This window comes from Pyrgilauda ruficollis, unplaced genomic scaffold (genome assembly GCF_017590135.1).
Source record: "Pyrgilauda ruficollis isolate IOZ18807 unplaced genomic scaffold, ASM1759013v1 scaffold138, whole genome shotgun sequence".
In the NCBI taxonomy this organism is placed as follows: Eukaryota; Metazoa; Chordata; class Aves; order Passeriformes; family Passeridae; genus Pyrgilauda; species Pyrgilauda ruficollis.
The window spans coordinates 592,819-616,312 of NW_024512321.1; the positions used below are offsets into that span (position 1 = coordinate 592,819).

The window sequence follows — 23,494 nt, forward strand, 5'->3', positions numbered from 1 at the left end:
CCATCAGAGCAGCAAAGGAAGAAAGGTAAATAAGCAGAATTGTTTCAGGGACTTGGCAGGAAAGCACAGCTCCTCTGCAAGGCAAGGGGAGCCCACCAACCTCCAAAACACTGCAGGTGCCTCAAAAAGCACTGTTGTGCCCCAATTAATGCCAGAGATGAGCAGAAAGCACCACAGGGCACTTCACTGCTCCTCTCCCCATGCAATGCTGCCAGCAACAAGTCTTGAAGGAGAAGGGAAAGTTAAAACAAAGAAGCTTGGGAGATTTGCAAATTTTGCTCTTGATGTTTCAAGCAAATTAAGACCAAATAAACCCCAAAATAGAAAAAGCAAGCCACAAACCCACAGCTCTAGTCCCAACAAAGTCCTATTAGTCTTAACAACAGCGCAAAAGTGACTCAATTAATTAAAAGCAAATAAAAAGAAACAGCCTAACTTATTATTTCAGAGTTCAAGACAGCAAAAGCACCAGTCTGCCCCAGACAGAACTCTATTTTTTCTTTTCTTCTTTTTCTTAAATGCATTTATTCATTAAGGCTTCCTCGTAGGCTGTGTAATGAGTCACTTCTTGCTTCTCTATGAAGTGCAAAGGGATGGAAAGAAATAGGATTTAAATGGAGGATGGAGACACTCACAAAGCCTGTTAGAAAGGCTTGAAAAGCTTTTGAAGGAATCACAGATAAAGAGAGGCAACTCCTCACATGGACCCCAAACCCTTTTCTCTATCACCAGAGCTCTCCCAGGGTCTAAGCCTGGCTGTCTCCTTTCTCAGCCAGCACAGAAAACCACCCCCTCTCCTCCACTGAGATTTCTTCCTCCCCAGAAGAGCTTGGGATGAGAAACCTGAAGCAGGAGCAGTGTTGCTCCTCTCATGGGCCTGGTGGCTCAGAAGTGTGGATGTGGCTTTCCCTCCACCAGTGACATATGATCAGGGGGGATCCTACCAGCTGGTATCATCAACAGCACGAGGCATTTTATGGCTCTCACCCTGGCAGCCACAGAAGCCCCAGCAGCCTCCAGCTCGGAGTGAGCCACACATGTCCAATTGTTCTGCAATTGTTTTTCTGAGGATCACAGAAACACAGAAGAGTTTGTGTGGGAAGGGACCTTAAAGATCATCTGGTTCCAAGTCTCCTGTCGTGGGCAGGACACCTTTCACTAGACCAGGTTGCTCCAAGCTCCACCCAAGCTGGATTTCCAGTGGAGAGGAAGAGTTCTTTCCAATCCATCAGATCAGAGATGCCAAGCTTAATGAAAAGCTCAGCAGACAAACCCTCCCATCATCAGTCTTATCTCAGACTGGATCTGGAATATCCTGATTTGGTCTCCCAACTACTGTCAGGAGTTTCCCCTGGCTCTCCATAAGTTTTGAGGAAGCAAAGCCCGTACAGAGATGTGACACGAGTCTGCAAAGTGGCTGAACAACAGGAAGGGCACACGTGTTACTGCAATAAACACAAATCCCAAAAAGCACAGCCTGATCCCAAATCCACTGCTGCCATATTTCCAGCAAGGACTCCCATCTTGTCCCTGTGCAGAAGTAGAAAATTTGAAATAAATACTAGGACAAAGTAGATACTGGGGAAGAAATTCTTCTCCAGGAGGGTGGTGAGGCCCTGGCACAGGTTGCCCAGAAAAGCTGTGGCTGCCCCATCCCTGGAAGTGTTCAAGGCCAGGTTGGACCAGGCTTGGAGCACCCTGGAACAGTGGAAGATGTCCCTGCCCATGGCAGGGGTCAGAATGAGTTGATCTTTAAGATCCTTCCAATCCAAGTTATTCTATGATTCTGTTTTTCTGTGAAATTGCTCTGGTGACAGCCATGATCATGTGTCATTCCCCATGGCAGAGATCTTCTCTCTTCCCTAGAATGGTGTCTCTCACTTTTCTAACATTTATCCAATCTGAGAAAAAGAAAATTTAAACCAGAAAAAAAACCAAACAAAAGCAAAACTGAAAAGTGACAAAAACGCCCACAAAATCGAAAATAAATTAGAAATCCTCCTAAATACAGGAACTTTTTTGCTGCCACTAGACCCCTTCCAAAGGGTTCCCATGCCAATCTAATAATAAAGCTGTCGTATGGGGTGATGTGATTTTAGCTTTCAAGCTGAAGGTTGCTATGGGAGGCTGTTCCCAGCAGCAGCACTGCGCAGCATTTGTAAAAGCTCTTTCCAGCATCAGACACTGATTTTTGAGTAGGAAAAAAAAAAATCACTATTTTTGTTTTTAAAAAGTTCCATAAAAAGCAGTAGTGCTGGAGAAAAATGTAGAGAAAAAAAAGCAAAATATAAAGGGGGGCTGTAATTCAGATCCTGTAGAAATGCAAATGCACTAAAATCCCCTTCCCAAAGCTAAAGCACCAGGAAAACCTGCTGTGTTTTTTTTTAAATCAGTGCACATCAGCTGAGTTGCTGCATTTGCCAACACCAGGTTTGCTGAGATGTGGGAGAAGTTAAAGACAATGAGATGATCTCAGGTGCTGTATAAATGAGGTGCAGAAATGGGAACAGGTATTGCAGTCCCTCTGTGGGGTCATCTGCTGTGCACTGAGACCTTGACTCGCATAAAAATAAGGCATCACTTCACAACAGGTTGAGGAAGTTTACCCAGCTCTTTAGAATTAAAAAAAAAATATATATATATAAAGTCTCAACAATATAAATAGTGCAGTGTAATCAATTACAACATAGAATAATATATGATATATATTATTCTCATAACATAAAGAGTAGCTTATATATATATATATATATAATATAATATATATACTGGGACTTGTGCAAGGAATGAAGTATTATGTGTGTACATATATCTATACACACACACAGTTATGTAAAGCTGGTCAAATACAAATTACTCTCTTAAAACTAACAAACAAGTAAACACAGAAGATATTTTCTACAGCAATCTGCAAGATTTAGGAGACTGTTACAACCTGCAGGATTTACAGAGGAAACACAGGAAGGAGGATTTAACACAAGGACAGAGCCCTGAAGCAGCAGCAGAAGGAGACACAGTCACTTTTTACCTTTACACAGTGAGGTGAAGACCACCAAACACTGATTTATAAAAGGCTTTCAATTCATGCTGCCAAAGCCTACAGCCATTAAGTGCCTTAAATCTTTGCAGGTTAAGTAAAAGAGAGTTGGTAGATGAGATATGTGGGTGGGGGTGAATATCTAGAGAGCAAACACATCCCAGCTGGAGATGTGAGAGCACAGGAGAGCACACAGCCAGCTCCCTGCCCACAGCCAGGAGGTGGAGAAGGGTGAGGATCAAGATCATCCAGTTCCACCCTCTGCCATGGGCAGGGACAACTTCCACTGTCCCAGCCTGCTCCAAGCCCTCTCCAACCTGGCCTTGGACACTTCCAGGGATGGGGCAGCTTCTCTGGGAAACATGTGCCAGGGCCTCACCACCCTCCCAGGGAAGAATTCCTTCCCAATATCCCATCTAAGTCTGCCCTCTGGCAGTTAAAGCCATTGTCTCCTGCCCTGTTACTCTGTGCCTTGCCCAAAGTCCCTCTCCAGCTCTCTTGGATCCCCTTTAGGCTCAGGAAGCGACTCTAAGCTCTCCCTGGAGCTTTGTCTTCTCCAGGCTGAACTCCATGATTTTTTTTTGCCTCAGGTCTTTAGTGGGAAGTGCTACAGTGACACCACTGAGATGCTCCTTCTTCATCAAGAGCCAGGAGGCAAGAAACCCTATAGACAGATGCACAACCAGAAATTTCTGTATGTCAAAGGTTTCAGACCCAATTTAAACTTGGATGGAAATTATACACAAGTGAAATCTTAAGAGAGAGGAAGAAAAACTGATTTGAGTCTGACATTCAGATAAGCAACTGAGACGCTGCAGAAGAGATATTTTCAAAGCACAGATCTGGCCTGGGTCCTGCACCCCACTGATTTCACAGCTTCTGAGACAAAAATCTCGTCAAAGAACAGAGAATCTTTTGCTGTTACAAGCTTTTACCAAAACATACAAATAACCCAAGCAGAACCCCTGACCAACAAGAATTTATTTAAATGCCCAAACTCCAAATCAGCAACAATCAGGAGCCCACGGTACCAGGCAAAACAAGAACCATCACTGAGATGCACTGACTGCACTGGCAGTACCAGGAACACACCATTCCATTCAAATTATTATATTAGGTTGCTAAAACCAGACCAAATTATTGTAAAAGACTTCACTATCAGCCCAAGGCTTCAGAGCCCAGCCAACCCACCCTCCACATTCCCAAAACTCCTCCTTCCCCAGCACTCTGCTAATAAACTCAGGGATGTCCTTCCCAGAGGTCTCAACGCCTTGTCAGCAGAAATTCAAATCAATCCAGCCCTGGAAGCAGCTGCAGCAAATAACTCAATCACGTTCATCATTTTAACTTATCCTATTTATGAATCAGGTCAAGCTTGAAATCTCCATTTACATTATCAGCCTTCATGATATTAAGATAATCATGCAGAGGACTGATCAAAGGTTCCTTGTAACTTTGGAGTACAGGAATTACCATACAATAATACTTTATCTTCTCCAGTGTCCTTTGTGACTGTCAAGAATACTTTCTTCCCTAGAAAATAGGACAAGGAACAACACACTGAAGAAGAAACTGCTGCCAATACTAAATCTAAGAGTAACAGGGCAGTGGGTGGTGTACACACATCTCCAAAAAAAACCAGGAAGATCACCAGTTTTTAAAACAGAACAGGTTGGGCAGGGCTTTGAGTAACCTGGTCCTGACCCTGCCCATGACAGGGGGTTGGAACTGGATGGTCTTGAAGGTCCCTTCCAACCCAAACCATCCTGGGATCCCAATATCTGCTGGAAGTCTCTGAGGAAAACAGAGAGATTCAAGCTGCCTTGAATTGCCTTTATTTTATCTCGCCAGCATGGAAGAACATTTTGATTTTTCCAGACTGATACTGAAAATGACCTGAAATGGTTCTCTAAAGGGCCTCAATTTCTCTCAGCCCTGCTTTGGTGGGAAGATGAATCCTGCAGCCTCCTGACACCCAGAAATGCTCTGCTGATGCTCTCACAGTCCTCTCTCTGTTGTCCCTCCAGCAGCTGCAGCACCTGCCCAGCATCACCAGGTCACTGCTGCAGATCTGAAAACAACCACCAAAACATAAGAAAAGAGAAAAAGCAATTCCCATCTTCTCAAGGAACTTTCACTCCAACTCATTGTTTATCTTTCTACAACAAATATAATGCAACATCATTCTGCTATTTTTGTGAAGAGATGTTTTATCCAGAGTTTGGGCAAAGGGAAACAATTTCTAACCTGATTTTAAGATTATTTAAAGAGGATAAAAAAATAGAAGGACATAAGCTTGTAAAACAGTCTTATGTGGGAAGAAAATATAGGAGCACTTTATAGGAAGCACTTCACTTCTGATACCAGCTATTAAAAATGTAGATATAATCCTTTATTTATCTCATTTGCAGCAAGAAAACTCTCCACACAGAGAAAGAAAAATCACATGGGATATAATCCAACAACAATCTCCCCCATTAACTCGAGAACGATGTTCTATTGAATATTTCAAGCGTGATTACACTGTAACAAAATGGCACCATGCCACCAAGCCCTGTAAATTGTTTTTTCTCAATACCTCCCTTCCTTGCAAAGATGCCAGGAGTCTGGATTAAAGAAAAAAGGGCTCCTGCATCAAAGTCAAAGGTACCAAAGAAACAAGGAGGAGCCGTCAAGTGACAATCCCAATGTTTGTCTCAAAGTGGAAAGATGACCTTAGCAGTTGATGTTGCACCTTGTAGGCAGGATCTGGGCTGGGAATTATTGTACCAAGGGGATGTTTCTGCAAAGGAATTAAATACATAGGATTTAAAATAATGGCAACCTGTTCCGAGTCATAACTTAGAATGCCCCTGCTTCGATTTTAGCGCTTCCAGTGGTAGAAAAATTTCACCTTAGTTTCTCTAATGTGGAAAAACCACCATGAACAGCAAGAGATGAAAGCTCAAAACAGCTCCCTGGGTGATGCATGAGCTCAGAGGGATCCCAGGTCCAGTGAGCTTCGACTGGGAATCACAGCTGCCTTTTTTCCCGTCATGACTTAGGGAGGAAGCAAACACAAGCAGAATCACAAATATTGCCAAGTCCAGGCAGCGAGGCTGTAACACAGCTAATTAAATACTTTGTCAAAGATTTTCCGATCGTTCAAAGGATTGGGATGTGCAAGAAGAGGCTCGCAGGGGTAGGAACAGCAGCCAGAGTGCTGAGTTGAGCACATCTGAAAATGGTAAACACTAACATGGATTCAATTTGAACTCCCTGAATGTGTTAGGGAACAGGGAAGGCAGAAAAAGCCAAGCTCACCCACGTAACTGAAGTGTTGTTTCTATGAATTCAGCTCTACAGCCAAGGGACCAGAGCCACCCAAAGGTGCTCCACTGACCATGGAAGGAGTCACAGGTCTCCAGGAACTTCTTCAAGTCCTTTGGGACTGCTGTAGTCACTGTCTGAGCCTGACCACACAAATGAACAAAAGCAACCTGGTCTGGTGGGAGGTGTCCCTGCCCATGGCAGGGGTTTGGATCTGGATGATCTTTAAGGTCCCTTCCAACCCAAAGCACTCTGTGATTCTGTGATCATGGGGGACATCAGATGATGGGCAAAGAAGGGCCCATCACAGCAGCTTAAGACCCTCACAGCAGCTCATGGTCCCCAAAATTCCAACTCACTGCCTCCTTGAGCCTGGACGTTGATTTTATTCCCTTATTCAGAAATTTTACTTCAATATGGCTTAGAATTAGGCACACCAGGCCAAATAAAACATAAAAAATGAAACAAAGATGGAGAGGAAGTGTTGCAGCAGGCAGACTTCTAACAGAAGCTGAAGCCAATGAATGGAACTGGATGTCACCACTGGCACCTCAAAAGGAAACTTTGCCCAAAGCTAATTCTTTCAGGCGACCAATGGGGTGCATAGGAAAGAAGACAGAATAATATCAAGATTATTTTAAGGAAAAATAATATTATTATAGATCTCTACAACATAAAATTCACCACTCAGAGGGTGGTGAGGCCTTGTCACAGGTTGCCCAGGGAAGCTGTGGCTGTCCCATCCCTGGAAGTGTCCAAGGCCAGGTTGGATGGAGCTTGGAGCAACCTGGAAGGTGTAGGAGCGTTGGAAAGAGGTGATCCTTAGGTTCCTTCCAACCCAAATCACTGTAGAATTCTATGAAAATTGTAAGGTAAAATTGGTGGTGCAGTGTAATTTGACTCTTAATCATTTTAATAGAGAAGCATCTCAGAAAATGTTGAGGGATGCAGACCTGAAATGCTTCTTGCCCCATGGAGACTGGGGAGAAGAAAGCAGACACACTGAAGGAGTGAGTTTGATTTGGAAACTGGCACCAAACACAGCAGAAAAAGCCTCAACAAGGAACAGTTTAAAGAAGAATCTCTCAGCTTCCTACAACATACTAGGAAAAAAACCACCCAGGAAATCTTCCTCAAGAAAAAAAAAGAAGTCAGGAAATACTCAAGAGATAAGTGAATTTTTTGAATAATTGTCATATAGCACAGGTTTTAGAATCCAAGAAGTCCAGGATCCAAAGGCACAGGGAAGCATATAATGAGACCAGCCAAAGTTGTCATAACTCAGTTGCAACATGAAATGCTGAAGCCAAGACTTAATGATTTACCATCAGGAGAAACCCAGGGAGGATTCATCACCACATTTGCATATCAGGACACTGCTTGCTCTTCTTTTCAGCACATTATTACTGATCACCATCCAAAAGAGAGATTCTTGAACTAAATGAAGCCTGTGGCTCTCCAGGCAATTCCTAGACTACTTATAATTAAAGGCACCATTAAGCCTTCAGAGAAGCAGATGCCAATCCATGTCAAAAGTTACACAGCTGAGCAGGGTCTAATTACACTGAATTCAAGAGATACATCACATCCCCAACAGATGTCATGTTATAGAAAGCTTTTTCCATATCTCACAATCTTAAGATCCTTTGAGAGTTTCTGGCCTGTATTATCCCTTTTCTTTAGAAAAGACCATCCAGAGTCATCTGCCTGCAAGCTTAAGATGAGGTAAGTGGCAAACAGAAGAAAAAGACACTGATGCAGTGGGGAAGCCAATTAAAAAAAAAAAATTAAAAAGTTTACACGGAAAAAACAATTCCTTCCTTCCCATTTCACACTTTTTTGATGGGAGGATGATATTTTGGGCTCCCTTTTTTTGCATATTTATTCAGGGTCTGTACAGCCAAGCAACTGCACATTCTTGGGAACTGGTAAATGCTACAAGCACAGTTCATCCCAAAAAAGGGTTTTATGAACAATGTAAAAAAACAATTCAGAGCCATGAAAAGGGTTCTTGCACAGCCTGGCCCAGGTGGCAGAACAACCCAAAATATCTTTTGGACTAAGATACTGATCAAGTTTTCCCCTCTGCATTTGAAAGGGAAAAGAGAGTCCAAATAAACTCAGAAGCAGCCATCATAGAAGATACTAAAAATATTATCATCTAAACACAGAAAGGTCAAAAAATAAATTCTTAACTGCCTTCTCAACATAACGCAGAAAGCACATCTATTCTTAAGCATTCACCAAGGCCAGTGAGTTTGGGGAAAAGACAGATGGGAGAATACGTAGGAGAATATGTTCTCTGAATACTTCCACAAATAGGCTACCAAAAGTCAAGAGAGATGCTGTGTCACAAGGGATGCAGAAGTCACAGGAGAAGCATTTCTTGACATTGCCCTCCAGGAAAGAGATCTTCTTGAGCTGAGAGAGAAGTCTTTACTACTTGTTCCCATGGCATTGCCTCCAGACACTCATCCTATAATTTTCTTTTATGTTTAAACAAAATGGCCCCATGGCCATGGAGTGACAGATGCCACTTTTTCAGCCTTTCCCAGCAACATGGTGATGATCATCACAAAGAATGACAGTGATACAAGAATCATCAGAGGCCTGTGCTGAACTTCCCTTTTACTGGTCCCATTTTCCTGCCTTTTCAGCTGCTCCTGCAACTTGAAGCTGTTGGAAAGCTTAAGCAAATCAGAGGGGAAAAAAAAAATTTAAAAAATCCTAAATCATAACTATCAGCCTGAAAATCAAGGGAAATATTAAAAGTAGGAGTACTTCTCCTATGAACACAGGCTGAGACAGTTAGGGCTGATCAGTCTGGAGAAAAGAAGGCTCCAGGAGACCTTAGAGCCTCTCCCAATACCTAAAAGGGGCCTACAGAAAGGGTGGAGAGGGACTTTTCACAAGGGCATGAAGTGATAGGACACAGGGAAAATTAATTAAATTGAAGCAGAGTGGGTTTAGATTCGTTATTAGGAAGAAATTCCTCCCTGTGAGAGTGGTGAGGCTCTGGCACAGATTTCCCAGAGAAGCTGTGGCTGCCCCATCCCTGGAAGTGTTCAAGGCCAGGTTGGGCAGGGATTGGAGCAGCCTGGGACAGTGGAAGGTGTCCCTGCCCATGGCAGGGGGATGGAATAAAATGGTCTTTAAGGTCCCTTCCAACCCAATTTATTCTGAGATTCTGTGAATCAAGGAAAGAAAGATAATTAAACACCAGGGTGGAGAAATAGACCAAAGCACAACACTTGCAGCCGTTACCCAATGAGTGGATTATCTATGAGCAAACAAAGGGGAAACCAACCAGGTTTATGGTTTCTCCTGAGGTGGAGGGGGCAAGTAGACACAGCAAGTGGTAGATGAAGTGCCAGGAGATGAAAGGCACTCTGTGGAAAATGAGGGGCCTTCTACTCTTCAGCAGATAGGGAGAGGAGAGCAGATGGAGACGTTCCTTCTCAGGATTGTGTTTTAGCCATTTCTTTTGTGACACCCTGGCTGGTGTCCCCATCAACAGCAAGGCCAGTCTGGGTGGTGTAACCAAAAGTAATGGAGTCAACCACTAATGCTCCAGTTCTCCAGTCACTTTCGTTGGGCAGTACAACATTAAGGGTTGGACTTGATGATCTTAAAGACCTTTTCCAACCAAAGTGATTCTATAATTCTGAACTGGGCCACGAGGAGGGATGTAACACCACCCCTATCAGGAAACACTAAGAGAATCTGGATTGTTCAGTTTGGAGAAGCAAATGCTTCATGGTGACCTAAACTGGGGCCTTTCAGTACATGAAGTGGGGTCTGCAAGAGAGCTGGAGAGAGATGTGTAGTGATAGGACAAAGAGTAATGGATTCAAACCTAAATAGAACGGGTTTAGATTAGATATTAGAAAAGAAAAATTATTCACTGTGAGAGTGGTAAGGCCCTGGCACAGGCTGCCCAGAGAAGCTGTAGCTGCTCCAACCCAGGGAGTGTTCAAGACCAGGCTGGACAGGGCTTGAAGCAATCTGGTCTAGTGGAAAGTGTCCCTGCCCATGGCAGGGGGTTGGAACAAGAAGATTTTTAAGGTCCCTTCCAACCCAAGCCATTCTGTGATTCCATAACTATTATATACATACTCTGACAACCACCAGAATTTCAATGTACTGCATCCCAAAAACCCCCTGTGAGAAGCAGGTGTCCCACAACCAGAGGCCCAAAGATTCAGTTCTTGCTTCCCAAGTATCCTGTGCCCAGGCAGCAAATGCCACAGTTTGCTTCCAACATAAATGTTGTGCTCCAAGAAATGGATCTGCCACATTACTCTCGCATTGCTGAAGAAATTTGGACCATAATTAACAGAAAAGTGTCCTTCAGTTAAACACTGACCTGATTAGAGGGACTTTTCACAAGGGCATGAAGTGATAGGACACAGGGAAAATTAATTATATTGAAGCAGAGTGGGTTTAGGTTCGTTATTAGGAAGAAATTCCTCCCTGTGAGAGTGGTGAGGCTCTGGCACAGATTTCCCAGAGAAGCTGTGGCTGCCCCATCCCTGGAAGTGTTCAAGGCCAGGTTGGGCAGGGATTGGAGCAGCCTGGGACAGTGGAAGGTGTCCCTGCCCATGGCAGGGGGATGGAATAAAATGGTCTTTAAGGTCCCTTCCAACCCAATTTATTCTGAGATTCTGTGAATCAAGGAAAGAAAGATAATTAAACACCAGGGTGGAGAAATAGACCAAAGCACAACACTCGCAGCCGTTACCCAATGAGTGGATTATCTATGAGCAAACAAAGGGGAAACCAACCAGGTTTATGGTTTCTCCTGAGGTGGAGGGGGCAAGTAGACACAGCAAGTGGTAGATGAAGTGCCAGGAGATGAAAGGCACTCTGTGGAAAATGAGGGGCCTTCTACTCTTCAGCAGATAGGGAGAGGAGAGCAGATGGAGACGTTCCTTCTCAGGATTGTGTTTTAGCCATTTCTTTTGTGACACCCTGGCTGGTGTCCCCATCAACAGCAAGGCCAGTCTGGGTGGTGTAACCAAAAGTAATGGAGTCAACCACTAATGCTCCAGTTCTCCAGTCACTTTCGTTGGGCAGTACAACATTAAGGGTTGGACTTGATGATCTTAAAGACCTTTTCCAACCAAAGTGATTCTATAATTCTGAACTGGGCCACGAGGAGGGATGTAACACCACCCCTATCAGGAAACACTAAGAGAATCTGGATTGTTCAGTTTGGAGAAGCAAATGCTTCATGGTGACCTAAACTGGGGCCTTTCAGTACATGAAGTGGGGTCTGCAAGAGAGCTGGAGAGAGATGTGTAGTGATAGGACAAAGAGTAATGGATTCAAACCTAAATAGAACGGGTTTAGATTAGATATTAGAAAAGAAAAATTATTCACTGTGAGAGTGGTAAGGCCCTGGCACAGGCTGCCCAGAGAAGCTGTAGCTGCTCCAACCCAGGGAGTGTTCAAGACCAGGCTGGACAGGGCTTGAAGCAATCTGGTCTAGTGGAAAGTGTCCCTGCCCATGGCAGGGGGTTGGAACAAGAAGATTTTTAAGGTCCCTTCCAACCCAAGCCATTCTGTGATTCCATAACTATTATATACATACTCTGACAACCACCAGAATTTCAATGTACTGCATCCCAAAAACCCCCTGTGAGAAGCAGGTGTCCCACAACCAGAGGCCCAAAGATTCAGTTCTTGCTTCCCAAGTATCCTGTGCCCAGGCAGCAAATGCCACAGTTTGCTTCCAACATAAATGTTGTGCTCCAAGAAATGGATCTGCCACATTACTCTCGCATTGCTGAAGAAATTTGGACCATAATTAACAGAAAAGTGTCCTTCAGTTAAACACTGACCTGATTTTAGTCACTTTAATCCAAAAATTAGATCTATATCATTCATTGCATAAATTTGCTTTTCTATTTTAAGGACTTCTCACCATCTTGACTGCAAACAAAACACAGGGTCTTGTTTGCAGTCAAGTCAGAGCAAAACTGATGAATGCCAACACAGCTGGATCTCAACAGCCCTTCCACTAAACTGACATGTAAAAATTGGGGGAGTGTCAGAGATTACCAAGGAAAATACAGCAACACACCTGTAGGTGTCCAATCAAAAGTTATTTCATGGAGAGGGAAACAATTCCAGGTGCAGAGGAAGCATGCAAAGGAAGGCACAGATAGCAGAGTTTGCATTAGTGCAGCTGCCTTTATTGCAATGACCCTAATTGGCATTTCCAGATGTGAGGCAGGAAAATCAGCTGACTGGAGCATCTTTGCCTGTAACCCTAGAAAACCTAGGTTGAAGAAGATACAGGGCTCTATACAAGACATATGTGAAGGAAAAAAAAAATTTAAAAAGCCCCTCTTCTTTCTTTTCCACATATTGAGCTGGTTAAAGCAGTCCACGTTCTCCTGTTGCTACCAGCAGCATTTATTTATCACCATCCTCAATTCTGAAAGCAAGCTCCAAGTGATAACGCACGATCTCCCTGCAAAACCAAACTGAGATGGATGGAGGACAAGGGGTATAATTTAAGACAGTTTACAATTGCTCACAGTACCAGGAGCACTGCATTCAGGCTGTAGGAAAGGTCATTAGTAAATTGAAGACAGCAGAAGATAAGAGAAAAGTTTACAAACAACATTTCAAGAGGAAAAAATGAGCTTATTTGGCCACTCAGGGAAAAGAGCAACCAGAGAGGAAGTCTGGGTGTACAAGAGCCTTCCTCACTCCAGGCAGAGGAGTGAGCTCATCTCCAGAGCTCATGATGGAGCACACAAGATCTGCATCAGTGCCATCAATAGTAGCACCCAGTGTGACAGGAACCACCTCCTTGGCAAAGCCATCCATACCAACAGAACAGTTTGGAGTCATCTCCTGCCTCCCAGATGGCTCGTTCCTGGTGCAGAAGTCTGGGGAGCCAGGATCTCCCTGCAGCAGAGTGCATGGGATTGCTGCCCTGAGCTGGCTACACTTCAGCTTTCAGCCTTTTTGTGAATGCTCCAGGAGATAAGCACTGAGATACAGGAGATAAGCAATGTAAAGAGCTCACTTCTTCCCTCCTGAACACTATCATCTGATGAAAACACAGTTTCTAAAGTAAAGGAGGGGCTCTTTATGTCAGTTTTTTGGAAGAACACGATGGAAGTCTACACTGTCTGTAGCCTGGTCCAGTGGAAGTTTCCCCATCCATGGCTGTAGGTTGGAATGGGATGGTCTTTGACGTCCCTTCCAACCCAAACCATTCCATGATTCCATGATTCCATGTCATCAGCAGACAACTGACACACATTGGCTTCAGTGGATTCTCCATGGTTCAAAGTCCAGCTGGGAGAAAGGTCTTTCTTGTGAGGAGACACTGTGGGAGCCAGGCCTGGTTAGTCTGGAGAAGACTGAGGGATCTCATCAATCCACACAAATATCTCCAAGACAGGAGTCAAGAGGATGGTGCCAGGCTCTTTTTATGGTGCTCAGCAACAGGACAAGGTCAATGGCCATAAACTAAAACACAAGTTCCACCTCAACCTGAGGAAGAACCTCTTTTCACAGAGGGTGGAACAGCAGCCCAAGGGAGGGCATGGATACTCCCTCTCTGGAAACATTCAAAATCCACCTGGATGTGTTCCTGTGTCACCTTGCCTTGGCAGGGGGTTGGATTTGATGAACTCCAGAGGTCCCTTCCAACTGTAAAGATTCTGTGATTCCGTGACTATATGAAGAAGCTCAACCTAGCAGAACAGGCTGAATCTCACCCTACTTTCCCTTCTAAATTATGACTATCTACATGGACACACTTGCCTTGAAACACCTGAGAATCTCTAAAACACAGGTAGCCACCCTGACCTCACAGAGGTGCTACTTTGCACAACAGAGTTCCTTAACATTCCCATCAGATCCAGGGGAGGAGAGGGCATACACCAAATATATGGAATGTTAAGTAATTCAGTTATTTTGCATCAGGAAGATGATGGACAGTGTCCTAAATGTCCAACTTTCAGAGCATCTTGAATAAAAACATGTCCCTTCCACTCTTTTTTTGGTCAACACAAGGCTTAGTAGTGATAAACCCACACATCTCTGTTGTGCACCTATGTCCCCTACAAAAAGCTTCCTGCCATGACAACCCCTGTTCTCCTACTCCATATCCCCACGATGCTTCTGTCACAACCTCTCCACACCCTCTCTGTATCCATGGACACTCCCTCTCCTCAGCTTCAGGACCCATCCATGCCTCAATTTGTTCTCCAAAGCATCCAGAGACGCAGCAAACAACCCACATGGTAATCTAGACACATGTTAACTGATTGACTGCATAACACCAAAAAAATAGATAGTCAGTGAATTTGCCTGAATTTTCCTTGAGGACATTGAGATATTAAGTCCTTACGTGCTTGGTGAATAAATACATTGATGGGTGGGTGGAGGAGAAAATCAGTGAACTGTATTTTTTTCCTCTGATGTGATTAACTCAACCAACCTACTTCAGCGGAAGAGGCAGATAAGACACCGACAGAAGAAAGCCTTAAAGGAAGTGAGAGACTTCGAACTATCAAAAAAGTAAAAAAAAAAAAAATTTCTGTAAACAAGCCAGTGGTGCTCATCTGCTCTCACTTTTAAACCGGGCCCCAAATATTCTGTTTGTATTTAATTTTCTGGCTCATCAAGTAGAAAAATAACCCATTCCTGAGGCTTTCAGCTTTGTTTACACACTTGGTTAGGACTGAGCTGAACACTCAAAACTGTCACTGAAGGTTTCAGGTGCTCCCAGCTCCAATTTACTCCATGAAGGCTTTGCTCTCCACATCACAGACAACCAGAGGCTGAAAAAGGCCTCCAAGATCATTGAGTTCAACCATTAACCCAGTACCACCACCGTGTTCACCACTCAAACTCACCCTCAAGTGTCATATCCACATGTTTTTTCCTTCCAGGGATGGTGACTCTACCACTTCCCTGTGCAATCTTTGCTAATGCTTCACAACCCTGGCAGTGAAGAAGCTTTTCCTAAAATCCAATTTAAACCTCCCCTGGCTCAACTTTAGGCCATTTCCTCTCATCCTGTCCATTCACCCAGTACCACCACCGTGTTCACCACTCAAACTCACCCTCAAGTGTCATATCCACATGTTTTTTCCTTCCAGGGATGGTGACTCTACCACTTCCCTGTGCAACCTTTGCTAATGCTTCACAACCCTGGCAGTGAAGAAGCTTTTCCTAAAATCCAATTTAAACCTCCCCTGGCTCAACTTTAGGCCATTTCCTCTCATCCTGTTACTTGTGACCTGGGAGAAGAGACTGACACCCACCCCACTACAAACTGTTTCCAGGTAGTTGTAGAGAGAGATTAGGTGCCCCCTGAGCCTCCTTTTCTCCAGGAGAGAATGGCACTGCCCAGAAGAAGCCATCCTCCATCCTACCACATCAGCCAAGGTCTCACCATGTCCCAGTAGCTGAAACTCAGGTTCTTCAGCTGGGAATGCAGCAAGATTAACTAACCCAAGAGAAAGCACAAGCTGCTTCATAAGAGTTGAAACTGTGTCATCTATCCAAAATCTAAGCATTTCTAAAAATTATTCTTGGTAGGGTTTTGTTTGGAATGCATCAGACTCTGGTGTTGGTTAAGATACCAAGGCCAAAATGTTGGACAGGGCTGAAACCCATAAATCCACTTCCAAGAGAGTGGAGCCCTGACTTTTAGTGGCCAGAAAATTATGCAAAAAGGCATCTTTAGTCTGCAGCTCTGTGACGAATTAGCTCTCAGAAGGGAGGGAACTCAAGACCTCCCCACAGCACTCCCTCCCTGCCCCACACCACTACCTGCCTCTCCTCTCTCTTGCTAATACAGGGACCAGCAGCTAGTGCTGTAAATCAGATCAATGAAACATTCAGTTAAAAATAACAGCCCAAACCTCCTCCATTGCAGGAGAGCCTTTCGGATCACAAATGATGAAAGCACATTTCTAAAAAAAGCGAGCTGAGTTGACAGCGATTTCTGAGAAGGTGGCAAAATAAACAGCCCCAAGCCCAACCAGGAGAACAAGGGCTGGGCTGCTCCAAGCATTGCTGAGGCTCCAGAATAACCCTGGCAGTGGGAAAACAGGTCTCAGTACCTGCAGTTAGTGTCTACCTATGTCAAAGATGGTGCCTGGCTCCCGTCCTGGTGACACTGTAGGAACAGGACATTCAGAGGACACCACCACCCACTATGGTGAGATATTCCTTGCACATCCCCTTGCTTACTGGACTGTGTTATTCCTGCCTTGTAGCTGGTAGACAGGGAGAAAAAGGCAGGATGCAGCTTCTGGGGTCAAGAAATATCATCCTTGTGGTACCCACAAGCACTCGGCCTGTGGTGCTGGCTGAAGCTGTGAGGGAAAAGAGAAGCAACATTCCCAAGGTTTCTTACAACTGTTTTTATGATTGATGCTGGGAAAGAGGAGAGGGAGTGGGGAGTAAGTTTGGGGTTTTTTTCCCCTTTTTTCATGTCATCTAAGCACCCACTAAATAAAGAACCAGCTGTCTTCATCCTGCAATCCAGATGGATGTCCCTCTGCAACAGGGGGATGCACCACAGCATCTCGCCTCGCATTTCCAATGCCAGGATTCAATACAGCAACTGCAACTTTTAATGCCTTTTACAAACATCTAATTCACTCTGTATTAATCCCTCAGAGCAGCTACTCCTTCATTTTACCCTTGGAGACATCAAGCTAAAATATTCATCGGCTTGAGCACAAAAACCTACAGCTCTAAGCAGTTGTTGAGGACAGAGGACGTGCTGTTACCCAGTTCTCTGATATATACAGCAGTATAACACCATCCTTGCAATAAAAGTACAGAATGAGCCTCTAAAGATGCCTTTTGACTAGATGTTTGTAAGTGGATTTAGGTTTAATGACAAACTCCTCTTGCTTATTTCCCACTTTTACTCATCCTTCTTTTTGGGGGGAGGGTGGCTGACAGGGGTTGTTCTTTCCCAAGCTCAATATTAAATAAAAGAAATCCAAAAATATATTGAAAATGCACTCTTAAGTCATGGCACAAGGCATATTTCAAATGAATGCAGCTGAAAACCTCCAAACTATCAAAAAGCTATTTCAATAAGGGATTTTCACTTACTTGAGACATTCAAGACATTGACACAACTTCTAAAAAGATTAATGTCTTCCAAGTATTTTAACTCAATTAAATTGACAAAATCTCCAGCACATGAAGGTGACAACAACCCCATGGTCCACATTTCAGTATTCCCAGGCCACAGAGGGCTTCCCAAAGCTGACTATTTTAGGGAGAGCTTTCAGGCAGTCTCTCAGCTGACTCTTGCAGGCCATGTCCAGATATGCCCAGAAATTTTTAGTAATGAAGGAGCAAACCACAGCAGTGTGCATTAACTCGTGTGTGCATTCCACATCTCAGCCACAACAAATCACAAACACGGAACAGGACCTGACACACACTATTTAATTTGACCTTTGACTATGACAGAGCCAAAGCAAGGTGACTCCAGCCCATAAATATTCCTGACTCCACCAGCATTGAAGATGTTCAGCCTTCAAACCTTGAAGGGAAGCAAACAACAGCACTGAATCCCTGCAGTTGTTTCACCTTAAATAGACAGAAGGGACGTGTTGACACTGAAGTGATGCTTTGCAGTTCAGGCAATCTGTGTTCAACTGCCAGGCTTGACTAAGCTCTGGATGCAGTAGGAGAATTAAAGACAAGCCACAGTTCTCTCACCTCATCCAAAGCCTCCTGGAGCTGCAAAATGCATAGGAGAGACTCCTGGCTGAATGGGATGTTACTGTGCTTCAGTACAGCACAGCAAGGAATGGACCTGCATCATTTTCATTTTTAGCATTCAAGAAGATTAAATTAAAATAGTCAAAAAAACCCACAAATATAGAAACATACAACAATTGTAATCAAGGTGGCAAGAAACTAGCAATGTGTTCATCACTGGAACAGTTTGGGAGTTACCCAGAACCAGTTTGTACCCTTGATCAAGGGATTTCTTTGCATCAGCCTCCTGCAGTAGGCAGATAAAATGTAGCCGTTCCATCTATATAAAACCTGTTTAGATACATAAATCCTTGCAAAGTGGCTTTTTATTTTGAGGCAAAACCAGAAAGAATTATACGCTGCATTAAATATTTTCTTCTTTGTCCTCTTCTCGACCGTCTGCAAGATCAATTAAAGTGCTTTTGCATAAAACAGGCAGAGAGGAACACGTTCCAAAAAATAAATAAATAACAATGCCACTCTTTGCTTTCAGTATGATGCCTGAAGAAAACAAGCGTAATGACTTAAAGATTCCCACAGTGAAAAAGAAGAAAATGATGAAGGTTTAATCATACACTTACAAGGCAGCAAAACACATTTCTCAAGTCTTAATATCTCTTGTGAAATTTTAAGTGCTCAGCCACAAATATTAGCAACAAGCTGAAGCAAGCTGAGTCGTTTCCCCTGCCCTCACACAGAAACATGTGCAAGTCCCTCCCTTGGTTTCCATCCCTTTTCTATTTGCAAAAATATCCCAATGAAACTATGAGCCTTTAAGATGTTATGATTTAACACGTTCCTCGCCTTACGGAGGTCTCGCTGTCCTGGAGCTCAGCAACCTCTCTGTCCAGCTGCATTGCAACATCTGGAAGCACCAGCACGATTTCCCCACAGGCTGACCAGCAATGGGAGTCATGGCCACAGCCTTGGCACAGAGAGACAACGCTCAGATCAACTGCTCCCCTGTTGCCAATGGGGAGTGAGGGAAAAGGGAGACAGATCACCCCACCAAAAAACCCCAAGATCTACTTTCCTCTCCCTTAGAATGCCCTTTATCACGTCTGCACAGGGCAAGGGAGGAACTGTTCCCATCAAATCCCCATCATCACAGGTTCTAAGGAAGAAATATTTTAACTGAGGGTGGAGAAACACTGGCACAGGGTGACCAGAGAAGTTGTGGATGCCCCATCCCTGGAAGTGTTCAAGGCCAGGATGGGGCTTGGAGCAACCTGGGACAGTGGGAGATGTCCCTGCCCATGGCAGGGGTGTTGGAAGTGGATGATCTTTAGGATTCCTTCCAACCCAAGCTATTCTGTGATTCTGTGACTCTATCTGGCCCCAGAGACTTGTGGTGGCCTACGTGGCACAGATGTCACTGACCATTTCCCTTTGGATTATGGGGGCTTCGTTCTGCTCCCTGTCCCTCCAGCTGTGGGACTCATCCCACCATGTTTCTCTCATGGCAGCTGTGCCATATTTTTCCTGCTGCACAGGGGCTTCCAGCTCCCCCTGTTTGTTGTCCATGCTGAGGGCACTGGTGCAGATGCACTTCAGCTGGGCTATTGTTCCCACCACCTCCTTTTGGGGATGGAGCCCTAATTCCTACGTGGCTATTCTCATGGTTTCAAACACATCAATAACTCTGGTGCCTTTGCTGCTGCAGGGATCTCCATCCCCTACCTCCACTGAGACAGCATCCCATGATAAGAAAACCCAAAAATGTGCTGGTGACACCAGGATCAGGGCCAGGTATTGATTTATTGGATCTTCCTGGTTCCTCCTCATCATTCCCTACAACTGGAAGGGTAGAGGAGAACACTACGTGTGTTCCTAATCCCTTAACCAGTTGACCTCACAACAAAACATGAAAGAACTGAGAGGACAGAGAAATCACTGCTCTACAAATTGAAACAGAAGAATAACTTTCAATAATAAAATAAATCAAAAAAATAAGCCCACACGAAAAAGAAAACCGAATATCCAAGAAATGAAAACAAAAGCTAAGAGGTGAATAATTCATTTAGGCAATGTGCAGTGCCCATATTCTACCTGAATTGTTTACATGGAAAGTTCATGGTTTAATCAGAACTGCCGGAACAAGAAAAACCAGTCATAAGTACAACATTTATCTTGAGTAAACAAAATAGGTCTCTGGGTAAGGCATTTTCATTTAAAACAGAAAAAAAAATAGGCTGCAGTTTGTGACGTGACCAGCAAGGGGAGTCGGTGCCCAGAGCTTTGAGGGAACCACGCAGATGCAGTTTTGGGTGGAGAAAACTCAAATAAACAATTCTGAGGTAGTGACATTGATAAAACATTGAAGACTGCCAGAGAATGCTGGAAGATGATGGACAGAGAGCAGAAAACCCACTAACCTGGAAAAGAGAGAGGGCTTGAGATACTAGAGTAGAAAAATAATCATGTTTTGCTTGGAAATCTGTCCCTGAAAGACTTACTGGAGAGCAGGTAATGAAGAGCTCTTAGAGGGGAAAAAGGAAAAGGACAAATGAAATCAAGCCAGGATGGATCTTAGGATAAGAAAATAAGAGTTAATCTCAAAGTACTTCCGAGTACAATATTCTGACAGTAAGGTGAAAAAACTTTGGCCAGATCCTCTGGCCTTGAGGAGACATCCAAGAGGGTACCAGATGTTTGGGAGAAGATGTCAGAGAACGAGGGCTAACCAGGCACCTCATCACTGAGCCCCAGAACCAGAGCAAACAGCGGGGGAAAAACCAAAACTATTAAACACAATTATTAAAAACAACCCTCACAAGGAGTGGGATTTAATAATATTATCCAGCATTTAAAGCAGAATGCCAGCAGTAGGAACTCATTAGGCTCTGTATGGGGAACAGCAGCAAAATCACTGCTGCAGCTCCAGCCATGCTGGGCTCGTCAACAGAAACGGAGCCACCCTGGGCTCCGGGGCCACCGGGAGGGGCACTCAGAGCTTTCGTTCCTTTGCCCTGTTAATCTCATTAACCTTGTATTTACTCTGTTGTTGGTAATTACTCAGAACGTTAATAGGCACGATTTATGCATATTATTTACTGAATGCTACAAATCTCTTCAGCGCCGTGTATGAATCGGGGCTGGAACAAGCCAACGCTCCAAGTGCTATGGAAAACGGAATTAGAGGAATGAAAAATATTTTTAAAATTTAGAAAACCTTTTTTAGGAGTTGTTTCAAATTTCTTCAGTATCTTCAGTTTCTTCGTGCAAGATAACCAATGAATTCAGATAATACATCCATTTCAGATATATCAGAATCATTTTAGATATATCAAAATCCATCCATTTTACTAATTCTATAATAACATCCTAACAAGGAAAAACAGACACTAAACCAAAAATGCCCAAGAAAATACTTATTTCCTCCTGTTAAGCTGGAGCCCATGAAAAAACTATTCCAGCCATGATACAAATTACCGTTAATGATATTCCAGGTGGGAAAACCAGATGCAGTTTAAGAAAACTGTTATTGCTGTTAAAGAACTCCATAGGTTTTACAGACACAGTCTGTTACACCTTGAAAAACGGAACTTTCACTGACCATCTGTTCCTAGCAGAGAACACCCAGCAGCTCTGGCTTTGGCCAGAAAGCCCAACTCAAAGTCAACATACCATGAGCAGGGGACATCCCAGAGCTTAGTGTACAGCCAAGATCAGATGACAGGGGGAGAATTTGGATGGAGATCACCCAGTGGTAACCAGTTAAAATAAAGAAACCACTGCAAGAGCAGAAAATGTGATCCAGAGGTGAACATCTGCGAGAGCAAAGCCCACAGCATTCCTACACCCCAACTCCAGAGCCTCCTCTACAACATGCAGCATCACCTCCAATGAGCTGAAAGGATGTGGAGAAAACCAACCAAAATCAAAGAAAAAAGAATGAAATGAGAAGGATTATCAAGGAAAGAAAACAGCAAAAATTACCTCACCCACAATTTTATTCTGCTGTGCTGTGGAGCCACTTGTTGGGAACTTGGCAGCAATAACCCAATGGACCCAAGGCCCAGCTCAGCAGTATTGTTCCTGTTTAGATAAAAGGGAAAATAAAAAGAAAATCAGATGTGAAAAGCACAAACAGGCTTTTATCTGCTCTGTTTCCCTCAGTCTGAAGCTCAGGGATTCCCAAGACTGAGGTTTAAGCTGTATCTTTAGATTCAACTGGGAGTTTTCACACTCTGTGAATTTGTTAAACATATCCATATATTAGGCAAGCTTTGCTTTTGGCCTACACAATGTCTGTTGACAATGGAACACACACCAAAAAAAAAAAGGAAACAAAAGAACACTTCTTCCCTTTCATTTCAGGGTGCAAACATCAGGGGATGCCTAGCAAAACACAGCAAGTAATTTTCATTTTCTGCAATTTGTGATTTCACATTATTGTCATTTCCCCCTATTTAGCCATGTCATATTTTATAGTTGTATTAGCCAGTTAAACTGGTTTTATTATGTTTTTACTACATTTTTACTACATTTCCTACAAAAAGAAAGCCTGTGCAAATATAGGGATTGCTGAGAGAAAACCACACCACTGAGACAACCAAGTGGACCCAGCACTGGACTTTTGAACATTTTCAGGGATAGTGATTCCACTGCATCCCTCAGCACTCTGTTCAATGCTTGATCACGCTTTCAGTGAAGAAATTTTTCTTATATCCAATCCAAACCTCCTCTGGAGCAACTTGAGGCCATTTCCTCTCATCAGGAACAGCACCCATAAGGATCCAGAAACTCAGATAACTCTGGAGACTGTAATGATATAATAAACTCATTTCCCACACACACTTTCACAACTGTTTGCAGGTTTTTCTGCCCAGATTTGGAAACTAATGCTGCAGAAGGAATTTAATACACTTTTAATGCAGTTTATTAGGCTTTAATAAAAAAGAAAAGAGAAAAGAAGAAGAAGAATGGCTTAGGCAACTCAGGTAGAGGCACTTGTACACTGGGCAAAGTACAGAAATAAAAACATTACAGACTTTTTACAGCAATTATTCCTCAAAGAAAATGTTTTAATGAAAATGCTGATATTTTGGGCTTGTTTTAAGCAGGAGGAGCATCACCACACAGGAGACAGCCTTCCAGACTAACCATGAAAGCCTTCTAATCCCTCCTTATGATGGGATGGTGGAGCAAGCAAAATCACATGGGTTGACACAGGAGCCAAAGAGGATGCCAAAGAAGCTCCTGCCTTGAGTTTTTCTTAGAAAAAACTCAAGAAACCTTAGAAAAACCATCCAATTACCCTTTCCTCCTCTTTGATTACACAATCGACTTCAACACCCTCAAAAGCCAACACCTCCAAAACATGGGGAAAAATAATGATTAAGAGCCTTTAAGTTAAAGTACAGTACCCAGAACCAG

At 43.6% G+C, this 23,494-nt stretch overlaps 1 protein-coding gene across 1 annotated transcript in view; it reads right to left on the reverse strand.

Annotated features, from left to right (window-relative positions):
• TSNARE1 (t-SNARE domain containing 1) overlaps positions 1–23,494 on the reverse strand; it is a 452,796-nt gene that overhangs the window by 415,333 nt on the left and 13,969 nt on the right. The window contains exon 3 of the mRNA XM_041459558.1: positions 22,055–22,153. The gene's annotated coding sequence lies outside the window, so the exon portion shown is untranslated. The remainder of the gene's footprint in view (positions 1–22,054; positions 22,154–23,494) is intronic.